Below are 17,752 nucleotides of genomic sequence, written 5' to 3' on the forward strand. Positions count from 1 at the left end.
TCTTCCGTGGGCCTCTTGTCTATGCTTGGCTCTGGAGAGTCCATTCTGCTAGTCTTCTGGCAGTTTTCTCATGTATGCTTTAATACTTTATTCTTTGAATGATGTTTAGACTAGGATTACAAACACAATCCCTGTAATATGGATGCACATGTAGTGTTTTTTTTTTTGCAAACTTTAAAAATTGACTACAATATATAGTACAAGACAATGGTTATGTTAAATGTTAATAAGAAATATGTCAACATGTAACAAATTTAATTAACATTTTAACACTTTTTTCTTTTTTCTTTTAAATTTTTTTTAACGTTTATTTATTTTTGAGACAGAGAGAGACAGAGCATGAATGGGGGAGGGTCAGAGAGAGAGGGAGACACAGAATCTGAAACAGGCTCCAGGCTCTGAGCTGTCAGCACAGAGCCTGATGCGGGGCTCGAACGCATGAACCGTGAGATCATGACCTGAAGTCAGACGCTCAACCGACTGAGCCCCCAGGCGCCCCATTGAAAACTTTTTTCTAAGTGTATAGTGTTATGCTTCTGAGCTTATTAAGGCTTAAAGCTCTACAAAGACTTTTGGAATCCTGTGTATATGTGAGTCTTTATCTGTGCATGATACTTAAGTAAATTGTCAAAATTACTTGGAATTTATTAAAAAAGACACATTTATGGGATCCTTGTGCTATATCCCCATTGCCATCAGACTTCTAAGTCTATCAGTCTGGATGGTACCTGCAGTCTATATTTATAGTACCTACAGTTTATATTTACTAGTCTCCTCCCAAAGTTCTCAGTAATGAATAGTGTCCACATTTGGATGAGATTAGAAAATGCTAGGCCCTGTACATCTGGAATATAGACAGTACACATTGTCATAGTATAGGCTTCAACAAGTCCTGTCGTTATGAAATATGAAACTTTGGTTAACCCACAGTTTGTCAAACTACTTGATCGTGAAATCCTATTTTTTCCCCACAGCAGCTGTTAACAACCCTTAAAATGTGGGAGCTGGCATGCTGCTTTCAAATTTTCTGTCTTTGTTAGACAACTGAAATTTCATCAGGCTGTTCTTAAATAAAAGGCTAGGCTATTCTTTATAGAGGACAGAAGTTTTGAGACATTTTAATTCCTCCCCCAAACTCAAGTTCATCTGTATACTCCATAAGGTAAAGTTCAGTTGCTATTATTTTTCTTAAATATTTCCAGAGATTTTTTCTACTTTTTAAAAGAAACAGGTAAGAGTAAGTCTTCATAGTTTCCAAAATATATTTCTAATGATAGATCCAGAGAATTGGCATGTTGTTAAGATATTGGGTGATGTTATCCTTTACTGGGATTAACATAAAACTATTGTGTTTACTATGTGCTCTAGGCTAGCCTCACTCCTTGTAAGTTTGTTTGGAAACAGTGGCATGTGGGGCCTATTTTAAAAGTGGCTTAATTCAGCTATTACCATAGCTTCTATTCCTGTCTGTTAGTTGCTGTCACAAGTGTTGGCTAGAAGAATCCTGGGAGTAATATGTTCCAAACCCTTCCATTCTCTTTGTTCATACTTCAGAGAAAGATTGTTTCTCTCCCAACCAAATGTATTTCTAGTTTATCTGTGTTCTAGGAGACTATTACTTTCACAGAAAAGAGTACAGAGGCAGTACTTAATTATTTTGGTACTTTCCTGATAGTACTTTTTCTCTCTCTATCTTGTTTTGATTATCTTTTTTGGTGTTAAGTTATCTACCAGTGTTGTTTCTCTAAGGCCCCCTCTTGTCTTATTTATTTGTTTGTCCCTTCCTATTTTCATTTCCCATTTACACACCTGTTCTTTATGAGCAATCAATGTAATATATTTAACATCTATCTTTTTGAATATATGGGTTCTCTTAAATGTGTATTTTTGTTAACATATACATTAAAAAATTCACATACATAGTATTGTGCTATTGATATCATTCTTCTTTGCACCGTCCCTGCCTCCCTGCCTCCCTTCCCCTCCCACCCAACCCCCTCCACCAGCACTCTATTGGTGTGTTCCTTTTAACTATTTCATGGTACTTTGTAATGTTCACCACATTCTATCTATCTGATACTTACCCAAGGAAGAATATCCAAATAGCCTTCACTTCCTGTCATCACCAACAACAGTATAATGAACATCATCATATTTTCCCATTTACATATCTGTTGGAATTTCAGTGAGCTACATACCCAGGTAAATAACTCAACTGAATCCTGCCAGTGCGCTCTTCTTTAGGGTGGCTGATGGCTTCCATCAACAGTGCCCACGATTTGGATATCACCACATTCTCATCAATGTGTGGTTTTCTGTTGCTGTATCATTTTTGCTAGTCTATACAGTATAGACTGAAATTTCACTGTGGTTTTAGTTTGCATATCTCTCATTAATAAAGAGCTTGAGAATCTCTTAATTTTTTGTTATTTTTTGGGTTTCCTCTTTTGTAAATTGGCTATGATAGCTTTTTATCCTTTATCTATGTGATGAAGTTGATTAAATTTAAAGACTTATCTGTAGCAAAAATTAATTCCTTTATGTTTTTAAATTTTTCAATGTTATTGCATCTTGTTCACTTTTATTTCAGTTTATTTTTTGTTGCATAAGCCCATGAGTTTTTTACCTTAAGTCTTAAGATACGTATTTTTGTTGACTACTTCATATAGAAATGATAGTAATTTGGCTCTTTCCTTTTTCCCTAATCTGTAATGAAAATATCTATGGCACAAAAATTCTCTGCAGACACCATCCAAGTGAAAATATCAAGAGAGATACATTGTAGGGATCTTGCTCTCCCTTCACTCCTCTGCCAGCCAATGGTACTAGCATGTTTGCCCTAAAAGGAAAATCACATAATAGAAAACCAAGATAAGCCTTGCTTGCTGCTGTAGTGTCTAGAGTGGGGATTCCATATGCACTTGGTAGAAAAGAGATCCTATGAAAACCCTTTCTTCAGAGATGAATGCTCATGTACTCCTTCAAGTCAGCTGAGAGACATTTGCGAATAGGGTATAAGGATATCTCCTCCACCCTCCCTACATCATTGTGAGTTTTTTGATTAAAGAAAACTGAGACGAATGGGATCCAACAATGTAAAAGAAAGAAAAGGAATCAGGAAGCCAGCCCATTGTGATCACACCTCTGTTTTCCTGATGTGGCTGTGTTGAAGGCAGGCATGTTCAGATGGGATTCTTAAACATTGCAGCTTTCACTTGATATGTATTATTCAACTTTTTGTAAAGAAACTGTTTTGCACAGTTTCTGTGGTTAGACCGCACATCCAGCACGACTATGAATAATCTTTAGCAATCAAGTTTCTGTGAAGATTCCTTGGGCTCATTGGTTTTAGCACAAATTGTTTGTTGTTTGTTTGCTCTTAGTTCTACAAAAGATTAAGGACATAGCTTTTGTAATTCAAGGCATTTTTCTTTTTTTTCTTTTTTTTAATGTTTTTATTTATTTTTGAGACAGAGAGAGACAGAGCATGAGCAGGGGAGGGGCAGAGAGAGAGGGAGACACAGAATCCAAAGCAGGCTCCAGGCTCTGAGCTGTCAGCACAGAGCCCGACGCGGGACTCGAACTCACGGACTGTGAGATCATGACCTGAGCCGAAGTCAGACGCTCAACCGACTGAGCCGCCCAGGCTTCCCATTCAAGGTGTTTATCAATAATTGTTGGGGGGAAATTGAGAGGCAGAAAGAGGGAGCATTTTGGCAAGATTACAGGCGCTAATTACAAACATATCAAAGGGAAACAGCCACATCTCCTGACCTCCATCACTTGCTCTAATAACTAAAGGCTGCTTTCACAGTTAGGACAAGGAGTCAGTGTCAACTTGGTATATTAAAGCACTAACCTAAAACAACAACAAGATGGAAGGTTATGAAAGTGACAATATCATACTTGTTCAATCTTCTTTGACTTCTTTCAGTTTCCATGCCTGACTCCACAAAAACACTGAATATCACATAAACAAATTCACCCTACACTCACTGTTCAGTCTTTGTTCTGAAATTTCTCCTTAGCCAATTTTTAAAGCCTAATTCTTTCCTGATGTTCCTGGCCACCAACTATGATGTGTTTTCTGCCTACAGCTTTTCTTTGCATTTAGTTCTCAATATCTTTGTCCTTTTGTTCTTTACCCCACTGTTCCATCAGTCATCTTAGTTAAATTTGGCTCAGGAGCTTTTTACATTGGAACCACCGTAAAGAAAGATGTTTCTATGGGTCTTGTCCTAGATATTCAGAAGGAATCAGATACTTTTAAAAAGTTAATTAAGGTTTTTTAAAATTTATTTCATTTATTTTTAAGAGAGAGATTGAGAGCACAAGTAGGAGAAGAGATGTGAGAAAGGGAGAAAGAATTCCAGGTAGGCCCCACACTCATCCCAGAGTCCAACATGGGGCTCGATCTCATGACTGTGAGATCATGACCAGAGCCAAAATCAAGAGTCCGACTCCTAACCGACTGAGCTACTTAGGTGCCCCACATTTATTAAGGGCTTAAAAGGTTGGCAAAAGATTTTAACAGACACTTCAATAAAGAAGATATATGAGTGACCAATAGACACATGAAAAGGTGCTCAACAAGAGTAGTCAATAGGAAAAGACAAAAGTAAAACCACAATGTAATACCAGTCTATACCCATTAGCCATTACCCATGGCTAAATTAAAAGACTGACAATACCAAGTGTTAGCAAGGATGGAAAGCAAACAGAACTCTCATACACTGCTGGTGAATAATATGATATAACCATTTGGAAAAGAGTTTGACAATTTCATATAAAGTTTAAATAATAATTACTGTAGCATCCACAACTCTGCTCTGAGTTAATGTTCAGATTTTGACTATGGTGGTGGCTACATGGTATACATGTTTGCCAAAACTCATCAAAATGTACACTTAAAATGGGCACATTTTGTTGTATATAAATTACACCTCAATAAAGTTGCATAAAAATTAAATAAAATTTAGTGGCAAAAGAGAAATTCCTCAAAGAAAAACCTTAATTAAGAAGTTGCAGGAATTTGGGGCAGTTTACAAAAGATGCCACATGTACAATAAACTAGGCTGTATTGTCGTCAAAGCATGTTGTCTTTGAAAAGTGGAATCAACATCATTCCTTATATGCTGATTTTGTATTAGGAATCATTCAAGGCACTGTGTGACCGTTGTCATGTTAAATGATCAAAATATCCCTGTGAAGTGGATATTTTTAGCCTCATTTAAAAGAGAGTGTATTTTAAGTGGAACAGATATTTTGAGATGGATTTGTTTAGACACAGGATATAACTGTAGCATAGAAGGCCTGATAGTGTATGTCCCTACAATAACTAATCCATTCTCCTATTTTCCACAAAAATAGAAAAATGATTGATGAAGCCTCTTGGAAAAATCATTTATATTCTTCTGTAACATCATTCACATCTAACTATAAGAGTAAAGCTATTTCAAAATATTTAAAGTATTTTTATTATTACAGTTTGACTAATTTTTTACAGATTAGGATCTAGCACATTCATTATATCTTGTAATGTTTTTGAGAATCACTTTTTTAAAAATTATTTTATTATGGTAAAAACTTAATTATGAGATTTATCCTCTTAACAGGTTTTTAAATGTATAATACATTATTGTTGACTATTGATACAATGTTGTATAGCAGATATCTAGAGCTTATTTACCTTACTTAACTAAAACTTTATGCCTACTGATTAGCAACTCCCCATTTTCCCTTCTTTCAGTCCTGGCAACCACCTTTGCACTCTTTGATTCAATGGATTTGACTACTTTGATACGTTATGTAAATGGAATCATGCAGTATTTGTCTTTTTGTAGCTAGTTTATTTTACCTACCACAATGTCTTCAAGGTTCATTCAAATTGTTGCATATTACAGAATTTTCTTTTTTTTTAAAAGACAGAATACTATCCCATTGTGTGTATATACAATATTTCCTGTATCCATTTATCTGCTGGTAGACATTTAGGTTGTTTTCACATTTGGCTATTGTGAACAGTGCTGCAATGAACATGGGTGTGCCAATATCTCTTTAACATCCTGATTTCAGTTCTTTTAGCTAAATACCCAGAAGTAGAATTGCTGTTTTTTTTTTTTTTAAGGTTTATTTATTTGAGAGAGACAGAGCAAAAGTCAGAGAGGGACAGAAAAAGAGGGAGAGAGAGAATCCCAAGCAGGTTCCATACTGCCAGCACAGAGCCTGATGCGGGGCTCAAACCCATGAAGCTGCAAGATCATGACCGGAGCCAAAACCAAGAGTCAGACACTTAACTGACTGAGCCACCCAGGTGCCCCTAGTAGTTCTAGTTTTGAATTTTGAGGAAACTTCATGCTGGTTTCCACAACAGCTGCACCATTTTGCATTCCCACCAACAATGTGCAAGGGTTCCAATATCTCTACATCCTTGCCATCCTCATCTTTGTTTCGATAGTGGTCATATCTCAATATTGTTTTTATTTGTGTTCCCCTGATGACTAATGATGTTGAACTTTCTAATTATTTATTTATTTTTAATATGCTTAAGGGCCATTTGTGCATCTTCCCTGGAGAAATGTCTGGTAAAGTCCTTTGCCCATTTTAAAAGGATTTTTGCTATTGAGTTGTAGGAGTGCCATATATATTTTGAAGATGAATCCCTTACCAGATAGGTGATTTGACAATATTTTTCCCATTCCATTGGTTGCCTTTCTTTCTGTAGATAATTTCCTTTGCTGTGTAAAAGCTTTTTAGCTTGATGTAGTCCCAAGTATATAATATTCCTTTTGTTGCCTGTGCTTTTGGTGTTTGTCCATGAAATCATTACCAAGACCAATATCATGAAGCTTTCTTTTATGTTTTCTCCTAGGAGTTTTACAGTTTCAAGTCTTATATTGAAGTCTTTAATCCATTTTGACTTTTGTGCATGTCTGTGTTTGATGTTAGGGAAGGTCCAAATTTCATTCTTTTACATACGGATATTCAGCTTCCCAACACTATTTGTTGAAAAGACTATTCTTTCCCCATTGTGGATTCTTGGAACTCTTGTCCCAGATCAGTCAACAGTGTATGTATGCATTTATTTCTGGGCTCTTTATCTAGTCAATACTATATTGTTTTGGTTACTGTGGCTATTAATGTATTTTGAAATCGGGAAGTATGATGTTTCCAGCTTTGTTCTTCTTGCTCAAGATTGGTTTAGCTATCTGAGGTCTTTTGTGCTCCATATAAATTGTAGAAATATTTTTTTTCTATGTCTGTAAAAAAATGCTACTGGAATGTTGATAGAGACTGCATTGTGTCTATAGATTGTTTTGAGTATTTTGGACACTTTAACAATGTTAAGTCTTTCAATTCATGAACATGGATGTGCTTCAATCTGTGTGATTAATTTCTTTCATCAATGTTTTGTTATTTTCAGGGTATACTTGGTAATGTTAACTAAAATGGCTAAATATACAATATATAATAAATAAAATGGCTAAATATACAGTAAATGGAGTCTCAAGCTTATAGAAGTAATTTAAAATTAATTTAAAACAACTTAAGGATTTCTTACTTTTTGGAAAAAAAGGTAAAGTTTTATAAACTTGTTATTCTTTTATCAGACCCATGAAGACTTTAAGGTCTCTTAGTTAAGAAATACCATCTTTGAGGTGCCTGTGTGGCTCAGTTGGTTGGTATCTGCATCTTGATTTTTGCTTAGGTCATGATCTCATAGTTCATGAGATCAAGCTTAATATCCCTTGGATTCTGCGCTGACAGCATGGAGACTGCCTGGGATTCTCTCTCTCCCTTTCTCTCTGTCCCTCTCCTCCTCAAAATAAATAAGTAAACATTAAAAAAAAGAAATACCATCTTCTTGGCACAGATTTGTCTTGAACATAAGCAAACTTTTTTTTTTTTACCTAGGTTTTGAATTCTTGTTACAAGTTTATTTAAAAAGAGGTTTAATATAACAGGCATCAAGTTAATAGATAATATAGAAGCAGACAATTCCCAAAGACCCCAATATCACAGTACTTTGAATGCTTTTCATATATTTGAATTGCTAAAGATATAGGAACTGTCTTTGGTCCAGTTTCTGGCATCTCTGATAGCATCATGAGTCCAGTAATCCACTTTTCTGGACTTTATAGGTCAAGGTTAGTTCTTTGGGGAATCACTGGTTCCCATGTAACCCTCATTTTGGTTTTTTTTTGCTTAGCTCTTACATCATTCTGATCTTTACTTGTCAACTTAAAAGAGGAAAAGAAGAAAGCTAATCTTTATTCAACTTTTGACTTTAATTTTCTTTGTGATTCAATGTCTCAATTTTTATGTTTCCTTTTAAGAGAGCTTGGAACTCATCTTCAGTTTATGTAGCTTTTAAAAGTTCCCCCAGCTATCCACACAGGTATCTCTCTCCTCTCTTTAAAAAAAAAAATTTTTTTAACATTTATTCAATTTTTGAGAGACAGAGAGAGACAGCACAAGGAGTGACAGAGAGAGAGGGAGACACAGAATCTGAAGCAGACTCCAGGCTCTGAGCTGTCAGCACAGAGCTTGATGCGGGGCTCTAACCCAGGAACGGTGAGATCATGACCTGAGTTGAAGTCAGATGCTTAACCAGCTGAGCCACCCAGGCGCCCCTCTCCCTCTCTTTTTAAATGCCAGTATACCTAAATAATAAAAATCCAACTTCGTTCAGTGACTTGACAGCTATATGAGAGACATAGTCGTAAATATTATGTATCAAAAGCAGTCCTAGATTCAGTTCCAGTACTTATAATATTTCATTTCGCTTGCTTGCATATAGCTCTCCATTCATAGGAGTAGCAGAAATGAAGAGGATAAGATGAAAAATACAATGTTTCATAAAATATGAGCTAATGATTTCAGTGTACTCTTAATGAGGTATGGCTTTTTGATAGTTTCCAAGAACTTAACCCATACATTATTATCTCTTAACCATTGTATTCTGAGATCACCATGCCTGCTACTTTACTGGATAGATGAGATGAGAAGACCATCCTACCTACCATCAGAGCAAATGAAAGACACAAATGAAAGAAATGTTTGTTTGCAGTCACTGTGTCTTTACAGAAGATAGGATTCATTAGAAGATAAATGTAAATTTCTTATTTCCATATTTGGAATAATTGATTATCAATTTGTAGGATCTGAATGGATAGAACTTGTTTGTTTGTTTTTTTTTTCTTTCTGAAAAATCATAGATTGCAAGATTTTTGCCAACTTACCAAAGGTAACCTAATCATAAATCTCATAGTTAAGCAATTTCTGTTTCACATACCAGGTTCATTTTAGGACCAACTGCAGTATATTGGTTGATTTGTCACTCCTGCAGGTGACTAGAATCTGAACAACAGAATTCCAGGCATCCTGTAATTTAGGTATTTGTTCTCTGCGTTCTTATCACCTAATTTTGATGTTTAGTGACCTCCTTTGTTGGCTGATTGGACCTGTGTTTTAGAAGATGGAGCTAAACTCATGTCACTAAAAGCACTTAACTATAATGTCAGCACCTCACACTTTTCCAGTGATAAATCCTTTAATATCTCTGTTTATAACTTCTTATTTCCAAGTTGAGAATCAAGAAAATATAATAGTTTCCTAAAATTAAAAAAAAAAGATCACAATTGGACAAAATATATAATGTTAACTACATTGATACTTATACATGTGAATAGTGACTAGAAAGTTAAAGACAACAATGACAAAGAGATCAAGATGGTGAGATATTACTAATGAAAAACCATTTAATTTTCTTGTTATATTCTTTTCATGGAGATGATAACCAGTAAAGTACGACTTACTAGTGAGATCTCTTTCATTTTCAGAAATTATAATTTGATTTGATATTTGTTAACGGAATGAGTGAACGGAGCAAGCAGCTGTTTTTAGAACTATTGATTGTTTATCCATAAGAACACTAGAGGTCACTGTAGCTAGTCTTTGTGTCACTATTTCAATGATTTTGTTAAATTACTAGCAATTTTCTGTTTATTTAAATAACTGAATGTTTTAAAGGGAATCCCATCTTCCTGATGTGATAGATTATATATCTTTATATATTGATGTTCTTAGATAACTCTACCTATATTTTTTATTCTATTTTAAAAAGCAAATAGGGTAAAACCTTGGATTGCGAGTAACTTGTTCTGCAAGTGTTCCACAAGACGAGCAAACATTTCTAATAAATTTTAACTTGATGAACGAGCGATGTCTTGCGATACGAGCAGTATGTGATGCCAAATGTCACATGATCAAAACTGCGCCAATGGTTCTTGAAATTCTCTTTGATAGATTAGTGCTCTGGATTACAAGCATGTTTCCGGAACGAATTATGCTGGCAAGCCAAGGTTTTACTGTAATTTTAAAAAGGGATATATACAAGACAGTTGAGAAATGCATGTCTGTCAAAATTGGATGTCCTACAGTCAAGTCCCAATTTCAATTTCTCAAATTATTAGCCCATGACAAAATAAACTTCAGGTGACAGAGGCGCATGCCACTTATACTCCTAAGTGATTAATTAAGGCCTGATAGAATTGCAAGCAGGCAAGAGAAGCTGTTTTGAGAAGGTAGAGGGCAGAGATACTGCTCTCTAGTGCCTCCACATTATTGGCTTAATCAGGACGGAAAATTTGTGATCTAAGAGCTATCTTGGAAATAGGTCTGCAGCCTCATCAGTGGCTTTAGGAGAGTCCAGTCTCATTGAAGTCAAAAGCTGGATTTGCTGCTTCAACCTGTGAAGGCAGTGGGAGCAGAGGACCTGGGTCTAATTGGTATTTATTGTTGCCATTGTTTTGCATTCCAGACCTTTGATAAACCTTTCCCAGCACAGGGAACCCATGGTTAACTCCACAGCAGTGAGGAAGCTATGGGAGCAGAACTGCAATTAACCTTCATGGGCAAAACAAAACATAAAAAACCATGAGGAAGGCTTGCTTTTTGCAGATGCAATTTTTAATGACAGCTGGCAGGTGAAAACAATATACCTTAAAATGAGAACATATTTGTGTTCATACACATTAACCAGAGAAGAGACATTTATCTTAAAGAGGGACAATTATTCATATTGAAGTGAAGGGGAAAAAAAAGGAAGAATGTAAAAGACAAAATCATTTTAATTAAATAGTAGATTGTTTCTAATACTGAGATTCGAGAATAAGTGTTGTCAGGTGGCTTTTTATTTCAGTGGCAATGCTCAAAAAGTACAAACAACCTAACCCCTTTCTCGAAACTTTTTCCGTGTTATGTGTAAGAGGTGGTGTTTATAATGGGAAATATTCTGTCTTAAGAAGCTGCAAATTCCAGGTAATTATCAGTGGGCAAGACACTTACTGGCTCTAAGTCTCAATTTCAATATATGGAAAATTCAAAGAGGCACCTTAACAGTCTGTTAGCTGAAGGGTCTTCCACATTATATTTTGAGACCCTTCGGGGCTCCAAGCTCTATGAGTCTATAATGCTTTGTAGTAGAACATCTCCAGTAATATATCCCTTAACAGACTGCTTCACGTGTTAGTAATAACAGGAGGCTGAGGAAAGTTCATTAGATGAAGATTAAGGGAAATAAAAGCCAAGAGAGAGAAAAGCCAAACCCTGAACCCAGAAAAGAACAGTATTTTGAGGTAGAGGAAAGTGACCTGGTAGAGGTGGCTGTGTTAGGGAGGAGAGGCCAGGTAGCAGTAAAAAATAGAAGAAAGGAAACCAGAAAGGGGACAAAGGTAAGGAGGGGTTGCATGCATGAATTAGTTAAGGAGACACATTTAAGAGGTGGGATGAGGTATCAGAATTGATGCGTCAGGCTTGTTGGTCAGAGGGGTTAGCCTAACCTCCCTCCTGGTTCTTATCTGAACAGTCACCCATCACCCATGGTTGTGAATTGTCTGTGCACAGTGCTTGTGGGCTCACTGGTGCTGGTGAATAATAGAGGCTTATAAATTTGAAAGGCATATATATCTTCCCATCTTTATTCCAAAGCATTTTCCCTTCTCTGAAGCTGTGCTTTGAATTTAGAGGCTGCTATGAAGGTTGAACCCTCAAGAGAGTCAAGGCAATGTTGTATGTGGGATATGGCTGGAACCTGGGCCAAGGCCCAGAAATTCTGATCCCGTGAATCTTTGAGTGTCTGCTCGGAACCTCTGGGAGTTGCTGATATTGTGGGCTCTCAGCTGGAATATATTCAGTACATTAAAATTTTTTTATTATGTCAGTTTTCACTCCAAATTGCTTGTCAGCTTGGGAATATTCTGGTATTAGCTTGTCCCCTGGTGTTACGGTTTTTCTTGTACTTTTCTAAATGCGAAACTATTAATGAAATGCTATGTGGAATAAAGCTCTGCTCCTGTCTTTTCCCTGGCCATCTCTTTTCCCTAAAGTTTAAGCTGTGTTATTTAAATTTCAGAAGTTCTTGGAAATTTTATCTCGGTACTTTTGTTACTTTAAATTGATTTTCTATACAAGGGAAGTCCTCCTGGATTTGACCTCTATCCGTTTTTCATCTCATCTTTACATACACACCAGCTGTTACCAGGTGGTGAAGAAGATTGGACAGTGGGCCTTTGCTGGCGAGAATTCAAAGCATCACTTTCTCCACGTCTCTCTCTGAACTGTGCTGACGTTCCCAGTGGCCGCTGGGGGGAGCCACATACCCGTATTCTCTCACCCTTAACAGAGTCCCTTTTTAAGGAAGCTGAGATCATATTTAGCTTGTGGCCAATATGAAAAGTAAATTGTTTTAAATGTCTTTGGAAAGAAAGCAGCAATTCAGACTGACAAATTTATGGGTTTAAATTTGAATCAAATAATGTATTTGACTTTCTCCATTTTTTTTTTCTCTAGAGGATGTGGAAACTAATGAGAAAGGGAACGTATATATCTTGAAGGAGAAATGCATACTTGCAAAACACTGCTTTCTTATCTTCCTGTCGAATGTACTTCTCAGGTTAATAGCTGGGAGGTTGTTAAAACCCCAAATATGCTTGTCTTGCTAAGGTTATAAGCACATGTTGAGTTAATATGGCTCCCAGTTTGTCTGGAAATATCAAACTGCATAAAAGGGAGTATCTTTTTATTTCATTCTTTTTATTTTGCATCTCTCAAATATCTGTAAATTGAGTCTACTTTTTAACATTATCTAAAAACAATATTAAATCATAATGTCAAGAGATTTCCATACTATGGGAAGCAGAAAGGTAAGTAGTAGAGATATCAGAGCTACTACTCCTGTATCAGCTTATACCAGTGGTGGTTTTGTGTACTGTTCACACACAGTAATAAACAACAACAACAACAACAAAAAAACAAAACAAAAACAACAAAAATCCCCAAAACCAAAAAAAAAACCAACAAAAAACAAACAAAAAGAAACAAACCCAAAACAACAACAACAACAACAAAACGAGAAAGAGTGATGAAATTAAATTTAAAAAATGGCATTTCATTTCAGGAACCTGGGATTTATTTTAAGCCGTTTTTTGAGGAATAAGGCCAAATGTATATTGAGAAATATTGGATGTGGGATTTAAGAAGGTTGTAAACCCAGTGACTCAAAACCTTAATTAATGTGATGCAAATAGAAGGACCAGTGCTTCTGAGACCCCTTTGCTTGGCTCAGCTGTGAGAAGGACCCCTCATTTGATGAGACTGGGCTAGTAGTCTGTTCATTTTCTCACAATGCATTTTACTGAGTTTCATAATGTTGTTCCTGTTTTCATTTAGCTGCCATATAATCAGCTATCTCTTTGAAGAACAATAATCAAAATAATTTTAATCATGTTAAATTTGTGCCAGATTTACATAAACTATATATGCCTGCTTATTACATTTGAAAAGACAAATTCTTCTTTAGAAAAAAATTAAAATTAAACAGTGTTAGAATTCTATGACCTAAAAGATCATCTCAATCCAACCCTTTGTTTTTTTATGATTACAAAGAAGAGTCACACGCGTGTTTGTGGCAAGACTTAATTCTGAAAGTAAAATTTAGTTATAGATATGATTGGAAAATTGATTGTTCACCACCATTATTAAGAAACTGTTTTTATAAAGGAAGACATAGTATTGGCAGATCATTTGGGGCAAGTTGTTTTGTAGAAGATGAGCATTTGTTGAGGGTTTGCCCTGTATCAAGCATTTTATATACATTTGTTCATTTACTCTTCCCAATAACACAATAAAAATACTATACCTTTTACAGATTAGGAAACTCAAGTGCAGATGTTAAATAATATCACAACTTTGAACAGTTAATGTCAAAAACGTAGTCAAAACAGGTCTCTGTGATACCAACATCTATTCTTCTACTTAAGAAAAATTCTTCCCTTTTTCCAGTTTTCTTGAGAAATAATTGATATATGTCGCTGTATAAGCTTGAGGTATACAGAATGATGATTTATATATATATATATATATATATATATATATATATATATATATATATATAATGAAATGATTATCACAGTAGGTTCAGCCAACATCCATTTCTTACATAGATACATAAAAAGAAAATAAGAATAAGGAAAAAATTTTCCTTATGATGATAATTCATAGATGATAACTTATCTTTTTGTGATGATTTACTCTGTTAACAATTTTCCTGTATATTTATTAGCTATAGTCATTATGTTGTACATTACATCCTAGTACTTATTTATCTTTAACTGGAAGCTTGTACCTTTTGATCAACTTCCTCTGATTCTCTCTCTCTCTACACCCTGCCTTTGGTAAACACAAGTCTGATCTCTTTTTCTATGAATTTGGGATTTTTTCTTAGTTTTTTTTTTTGTTTTTGTTTTTTTAGATTCCACATAAAAGTGAGATCATACAGTTATTTGTCTTTATCTAACTTATTTCACTTACCATAATGTCTTCAAGATCCATTCATGTTGTCACAAATGGTAGGATTTCTCATTTCTTATGGCTGAATAATCCATTATTCATTAACCCATTGGTAAACATTTAGGTTGGTTGTTTCCATGTCTTGGCTATTGTAAATAACACTGCTATGAACATGGGGATGCAGATACCTTTTCAAGTTAGTGTCTTTGATACCTTTGGATATATTCTCAGAAATGAAATTGCTGGGTCATATAGCAGTTCTATTTTTTAAATCAATTTGAGGATCCTCCATACGGTCTTCCATAGTAATACCAATTTCCATAGGCTATACCAGTTTACAATCCCACCAACAGTGCACAAGAGTTTCCTTTTCTCCACAGCCTCACCAGCACTTGTTATCTCTTGGCTATTTGATGATGACCATTCTAATAGGCATGAGGTGATATCTTACTGTGCTTTTAATTTGTATTTCTCTAATGACTAGTGAGATTGAGCATCTTTTCATACCTGTTGGCCTTTCATGTATTCAATTTGAAGACATGTTTATTCAGGTCCTTTGCCCATATTTTCACTATTTTTTTTTTCTTTTGTGTTGGTTTGTTGTTTTTTTTTTGACATTGAGTTGGTATGAGTTCATTACATTTTTTGGATATTAACTCTTATGAGATGTATGGTTTGCAAATAATTTTTCCCAATTTGTAGATTGTCTTTTCACTTTGTTGATACTATCTTTTGCTGTGTAGAGTATTTTTAGTTGGATGCAGCCCCACTTGTGTATTTGTTATTTTGTTTCTTGTGCTTTTGGTATTGTATACAAAAAATTATTACCAAGACCAAAGCCAGAGAGCTTTGTTCCTATGTTTTCTTCTAGGGGTTTCTTCTAGGAGTTTAATGGTTTCAGGTCTTATATTTAAGTCTTTTATCCATTTCAAGTTAATTTTTATGAGTGGAATGATGTATGGGTCCAGCTTCATTCTTTTACATGTGAATATCCAATTAAATGCCATTGGAATCTTGATAGAGATTGCATTGATCTACAGACAGCATTTGGTAGTATTCACATCTTAACAACATTAATTCTTTCAATTCATGAACAGGGGACACCTTTCCCTTTATTGGTATCTTCTTCAGTTTCTTTTTCAGCATAGAAATCTTTTAACTCCTTACTTAAATTTATTTCTAAATATTTGTCCTTTTTGATGCTATTGTAAATGGGATTAATTAATTTATTTTTTTCAGAAATTTCAGTGTTAGTGTATAGAAATGCCACTGATTTTTGTATGTTTTATATCTTGCAAATTTACTGAATTCATTGATTAGATCTAAAAGTTTTTGAGTATAGTCTTTAGGAATGAATATATATATATTCATTATATATATATAATCATATCGTCTTCAAATGCAGGCAGTTTTACTTCTTCCTTTCCAATTCTGATACCTCTTATTTCTTTTTATTGCCTGACTACTCTAGCCAGGACTTCTAGTAATAGGTGGAACAAGAGTGGTGAGTGTGAGAACCCTTGTCCTGTCTCGATCATAAAAGAAAAATTTTCATTCTTTCACCACTGAATATGATGTTAGCTGTCAGCTTGTCATATATGACCTTTATTATGTTGAGATATGTTCCTTCTATGCCTAATATTTTAGGAGTTTTTATCATGAATAGATGTTGAATTTCACTGAATGCTTTTTCTGAGTCTACTGAGATAATCATATGATTATTTTCTTTCATTTTGTTAATATGATAGATAGATCTGTGTATGTTGAACTATCCTTGAAAACCAGGGTTAAATCCCTCTTGGTCATAGTGAATGAACCTTTTAATCTGTTGCTAAATTTGATTAACTAATATTTCATTAAGAAAAATTTCAACTTTGTTCATCAGGAATAATGGCCTGCAATTTTCTTTTTAGTAGTGTTTTCTGGTTTTGGTGTCAGAGTAATGTTGAGTAAGAGTTTGAGAAGGATTGATATTAATTATTCTTTAAATGGTAAAATTCCCCAGGGAAGCCATCTGGTCTTGGTTTTTCTTCATTGGAAGATGTTAGATTATTGATTCAATCTCTTTATTAGTAATTGGCCTTTTCAGATTTTCTATTTCTTCTTGAATTAGTCATAGTAAATTGTATGTTTCTAAAAAATTTTTCCATTGCTTCTAGGTTGTTCAGATTGTTGGCATATTTTGATCTTTTGAATTTCTGTGGTATCATTTGAATGTATCTTTTTTTTATTTATAATTTTGTTGATTTGGGTCCTTTTGTTCATTTGTTTTTCTTTTGTTTTGCTTGGTTAGTCTAGCTAAGAGTTTATCAATTTTATCTTCTGAAAGAACAAATTCTTAATTTGGTCAATCATTTCTACTGTTTTTCTCTTCCCTTTTTCATTTATTTCTGCTTTAATCTTTATTATTTCTTCCTTCTGTTAACATTTGGCTTACTTTGTTCTTTTCCTAGTTTCTTAAGGCATCATTAGGTTGTTTACTTGGGATCTTTCTTGCTTCTTAGTGTAGAAGTTTATTATCATAAACTTCCTCCTTAGAACTGCTTTTGCTGCATCCCATAAATTCTGGTAAATTGTGTTTCCATATTTTTTTTGTTTAAAGAAACTTTAAATTTCATTTTAATTTCTTCTTTGATTCATTGGTTGTTTAGGAGAATGTTGTTTAATTTCCATGAGTTTATGAATTTTCCAGTTTTCCTCCTCTTACTCTTAGTTTCATGCCATTGTGGTCAGAGAAGATACTTGGTATGATTTCAGTCTTCTTCAATTTTCTAAGATTAGTTTTGTGACCTAACATATGATCTGTCCAAGGAAATGTTCCAGGTATGCTTGACAAAAATGTGTATTGTGCTGTTGTTGCATACAACGTTCTATGTTCTATATTTGTCTGTTAGGTCCATTT

General features: G+C 34.7%; 1 long non-coding RNA gene across 1 annotated transcript in view; it reads left to right on the plus strand.

The window, feature by feature from the left end:
• LOC131507189 (uncharacterized) overlaps positions 1–17,752 on the plus strand; it is a 386,000-nt gene that overhangs the window by 108,574 nt on the left and 259,674 nt on the right. The gene's annotated exons all lie outside the window — the stretch shown is intronic.

The sequence above is a fragment of the Neofelis nebulosa genome, chromosome 3 (genome assembly GCF_028018385.1).
Source record: "Neofelis nebulosa isolate mNeoNeb1 chromosome 3, mNeoNeb1.pri, whole genome shotgun sequence".
Taxonomy (NCBI): domain Eukaryota; kingdom Metazoa; phylum Chordata; class Mammalia; order Carnivora; family Felidae; genus Neofelis; species Neofelis nebulosa.